Source organism: Chrysochloris asiatica, unplaced genomic scaffold (assembly GCF_000296735.1).
Source record: "Chrysochloris asiatica unplaced genomic scaffold, ChrAsi1.0 scaffold00072, whole genome shotgun sequence".
In the NCBI taxonomy this organism is placed as follows: Eukaryota; Metazoa; Chordata; class Mammalia; order Afrosoricida; family Chrysochloridae; genus Chrysochloris; species Chrysochloris asiatica.
Genome location: NW_006408590.1, coordinates 11,365,071 through 11,370,144, shown reverse-complemented (window position 1 = coordinate 11,370,144; position 5,074 = coordinate 11,365,071). Strand labels below are relative to the sequence as shown.

The following is a 5,074-nucleotide window of genomic DNA, read 5'->3' as shown; positions in this document are numbered from 1 at the left end:
CCTGAAATGGAGCCAGAGATAATGACATGGAGCAATGAAGCAGCTGGAGACTTTAGATCTAGAGAGGGAGAGCGACTGTGTGCTGAAGACCTGGGGGGTATGGGGGAAGGATTTCATGAAGGGAATTATAACCATGGCAATGAGACGATATATGATAGAATGAATGTAAAACCAATGTTCTCCCATGTAAACTATCACATAATTCACAATAAAACATTTAAACAAACAAACAAACAAACAAAAAATTATAATAATTGGGTAATAAAGACAGCTCTGACCAGGCATCTTAAAAGCTTCCAAAAAAATTAACTTGTGGTTTTAGTCTTGTAAATCTATTGTTACATGTAAGCAGAACTTGCAGTATGGTTTACACCTTGATAGAAAGAAATAAAAAATCCTCACAACTGGACCCATAAACAACATCATGATGTTGTTATGTGCTGTGGAGTCGGTTTCGACTCATAGCGACCCTGTACAGGGTTTCCAAGGCTGTAAATCTTTACGGGAGCAGAAAGCCTCCTCTTTCTCCCGCAGAACAGCTGGTAGTTTTGAACTGCTAACCGTGGGGTTCGCAGCCCAATTCTTAACCATAAATGGAGTAAAGATTGAAGTTGTCAAGGGTTTTATTTTTGTTGGATGCACAGTTAATACGCATGGAGGCATCAGTGAAGAAATCAAAGGACGTACTGCATTAGGCAACTCTGCTGCAAAAGACTTTAAAGTTTCAAAAGCAAAGATGACACTGTAAGGACTAAGGTGCCTCTGACTCAAGCCATGGTATTTTCTATCACCTCAATTGGTTGGTTATGTGCCGTGGGATCGGTTCCGACTCATAGCGACCCTGTACAGTGTTTCTGAGGCTGTAAATCTTTATGGGAGCAGAAAGCCTCATCTTTCTCCCGTGGAACAGCTGATAGTTTCGAACTGCTGACCTTGCAGTTTTGCAGCCCGATTCATAACCACTATGCGAAAACTGGACATTGAATAAGACAGACAGAAAAACTGGTGCCTTTCAATTGTGGTTTTGGCAAAGAATATTGAGTGGACTGCCAGAAGAACAAACAAATCTATGTTAGAAGAAGTATAGCCAGAGTGCTTCTTAGAAGTTAGCATAATTTAGACATGTTTTCAGGGGCACCACTCTGTGAAGAAGGACATCATGCTTAGTAAAATAGAGGATCAGCAAAAAATGAGGAAGACCCTCAACAAGATAGCTTGACAACGATGACCACAACAACAGGATGAAGCATAGCAGCAGTTGTAAAGGTGGCATAAGATTGGGCATGTTTTGTTCAGTTGTACATCGGGTCACCATGAGTCACAACCAACTGGAAGACCGTCATCTGACAACAACAAGAAGCTGAGTATGTGAGATACGGTTTTGTTGTTACAAATAACTACAGGATTATTTTTATTAAAATAAATAAATCTCTGCTGAAATATTGCACATGAATGTATAGACAGTCATTTGGTGTCACACACACATGCCGGCAGTGTCATCTGGTACAGTCCACACGCCATAGTGAAGCCACTGCCTGCAGAGCCCTGAACTTCCCCTGCCACTACTCGGGGACTTGAGGCTACCATGGCTGGCCTCTGCAACGTGAAAAAGGAAAAATAAAGGAAAGAGGAGAGCCTGTGGGCCTCACAAATGTGTGTTTTAAAATCACTTCTCAGGAAGGCAGGACAAGGAAGGAAAGGAAAAATCCTGAAATGGAACTGAAACTAACACTTCAGTAAAAGCTTCTCAGACTTATCATTTCCTGCACTCTAGTGACTATCTCAATGTTTGGTCCACAGTAGGCACCCAGGAAAGTTTTGTTGAACCAGAGCGATGCCTCAGTAGCCAAGACGTTTCCTTTGAACGATTGCTAGTTGTCTATATCAGTTTAGACTGATTATGGGATGTTCATGAAAACACAAAGGAAAATCTGCCCTCAGACTGCATAGAGTTTGCATTCACTCAGAGAGAAATTGGTAGCTGCCTTGGCGTCAGCTCAGACTCACAGATACCTTATGGACAACAAAAGGTAACGCTGCCCAGTTGGGCATCATCCTGGTGATCACTGGCACATTTGAGTGCATAGGTGCAGCTATTGTGCCAGTGTCTCACAGAGAATCAGTGGCCCCTGCTTCACCAAACTGATGCCCTTTTCCTAGTGACGATTCCCTCCTGATGGAGTTAGACGGTATTATGATCCATAAGTTTTCATTGGCTCGTTTTTGGAAGTAGATTGTCAGGCCTATTTTATTTTAAAGTCTGTCTTAGTCTGGAAGCTCCATTGAAACATTTCCACTGTAGGTGACCCTGGTGATCTCTCAAATACCAGTGGCAAAGCCTCTAGCATCACAGCCACACTTAAACCACAAACGGGCATATGTGTGGTGGCATGCATTCAAACACAGCAGCAATTTTATGAAAAACATATGCTCAGGGATAGAGTGGTGACTAAGACAATGAACAGCCTGGGGTCTAGAGGAGAATGAATCAAGTAAACAGTGTGAACATATAAGCCCTGCTTAAGAGGCAGGGAAATCTGCCTACCTAGAAGTAGCTCCCACCATTACCTTGACAGGGAACAGCTATTGTGACGATGGTGCAGGACCGGGTAGTGTGTTGTTCTGGTGTGCAGAAGGTCACTGTGAATTGGAACTGACTCAATGGCACCTAACAACAACAATATTAAGGCTGAAGGTCCCAATTAAAAAGTAATAGTATCCTGGAGGCGTATTGGTAGGATTAGTACTGCACTGTTTCAGCGCATTGCAGTCCTGAACCAATAAGTAAATCTTGGAGCCATATTGTCTGACTGAACAATAAAGAATGCTTAAATCAAGAGACCTAAGAATAAACTAGAATTCTCAAACTAGTAGTCAGCTGATCAAGCATGACCCACAGACTACTCTGGCAATGGACATGGTTTGTTTACTCCGCTGAATGTTTACAAAATTTCAAGCCAACATGTCAAAATCCAAAAGATTTCTGACTTCTCTTAAAAATCCAGACTGTCTGGTGGCACTGGGCACAGGGCAGGTGTGAGCCAGGTTGCCGCAGCTCCCACTACACACACTAGATTTGCATATCCACTGTAATAGGCTAGCCCCTGTAGACATTTGTGTGGCATTGTTATAAATAAAAACAGCAATGGTAAGTTTTAAGAAGTCATAACATTTTAGTATAGTCTTAAGGAATTTGGGGGGACAATCAAAAGAGTGTCTTCCATAAAGAAAAGAAGAATTCAATGAAGCAAATATTTAATGAGTGCCTACTATAAATGTCAGGCAGTTTGGCTTTAGCAGAGTGCAAGCTAGAGCTGATTTCTTGTCCTATAGAGTAGCTGCACAGTGGGAGATACAAGTAAGTAAACAGGCAATGACAGTATGACATTTTACTCTGTTGGGAATTTTCAAGGTACCCTGGGAGTACAGGCTTGAATGGACTAGAGAGGAAATGAAGGTATCAAGTACCACATAAAGGATCAGGAAGAATAACCATGGAGTAAGGCTTTTCCAGATAGAAGAAATCTCACGTAAAGACTCTTGGTGACAAGGACATGGTATGTTCTCTCGTTGAGAGGAGTTTGGTGTGTGAGAATGTTAAATAGGAATAAGGACTTGGAAAGAGATGAGGCTAAAGAGGAAAGCTAGGACCGGAAGCTATACAAATACAGGGCCTTATAAGCCAAACTTATAGAGAAATAGAGATTTTTATTTTTCAATCAGAAAGTAGATCATGCCTCTCTTGCTATTCTTATCTTAGTCTGGAAGCTTCCACTGGCAGACAGGTGCATTGGCCAGAAATCGAACCCAAGTCTCCCACATGGAAGGCAAGCCTTCTACCACTGATGTCCCTGTCTAAAGAGGTATATATACCGTCATTGTTGTTGAGGTGATTCTGACTCAGGGACACTGTGGGGCAGAGTAGAACTCTCCCATAGGTTTCTAAGGCTGTAAAATATTTACAGAAGCAGACTGCCACATCTTTGTCCTGAAGAGCGTTTGGTGGGTTCTAATTACTAACTTTTCAGTTAGCAGCCAAGTGTTTAATCATTGCACCATCATGGTGCCTTTGTACTACACAACTCTGATTTTATTTATTTATTTATTTTTAATTTTTCAATATAGGAGTATGGACCCAGTATCTAAATTCTGCTTTTTAAAGGGAAGCTAGATGCTCATACCTTGCGTGAAATCTTCTAATTTATAAATGTTGGCTCAAGTTCTTTCTAAGTACTCTGTGGAGCACATCACTACTGTGGGTCTGATTTAGTCAGACACAGAACTTTCCTTAATAGAAGAAATGTTGTATTCATCCCCACTGGTATTTATTGTACAGAGAACTGGGGTACGCAGCAAGAGCATGCCCTTTAGGAATTACTTGTACATGTTGTGAAGTGCCATCTAGTTAATTCCAACTCATAGGATTTCCAAGGAGCGGTTGGTGGGTTTGAACTGCTGACCTTGGGGTTAGAGGTCCAGTGCTTATCCTACAGTGCCACACCAGGATTCTAGTTGGTGACATAAACCAGGTAGGAGCTTTCTTTTTTTAAATTTTACTTTACCTGTTAGTAGCATTGTGGATTAGGTGCTGGACACCTAACCTCAAGGTTGGCAGCTGCTCAGTGGGAGAAAGAAACTGTGCCTGTAAAGATTTGTAGTCTTAAAGTCCCTTGTTGTTAGGTGCCATTGAGTTGGCACCAACTCATAGCAAACCTATGCACAGCAGAACGAAACACTGCCTGATCCTTGGCCAACCTCACTATTATTGCCATGCTTGAGACCACTGATGTTGCCACTTGGCCAATCCATCTCATGGGGGTCTTCCTTTTTTTCTCTGACCCTGCACTTTACCAAACATGATATCCTTCTCCAGTGACTGGTCCCTCCTGACAATATGGCCGAAGTATAAGAGATGAAGTTTGGCCATCTTGGCCTCCAAGGAGCACTCTGACTGTACTTCTTCCAACACAGATCTGTTGGTGCTTTTGGCAGCCCATGGCACTTTCAATATTCTCCTCCAGCACCATATCTCAAAAGCATCAATTATTCTATAGTCTTCCTTATTCACTGTCCA

At 42.1% G+C, this 5,074-nt stretch overlaps 1 protein-coding gene across 1 annotated transcript in view; it reads left to right on the top strand.

Moving 5' to 3' along the window:
* The window catches only part of LOC102840222 (methylthioribulose-1-phosphate dehydratase-like), a 39,298-nt gene that overhangs the window by 1,094 nt on the left and 33,130 nt on the right, over positions 1-5,074 (top strand). The gene's annotated exons all lie outside the window — the stretch shown is intronic.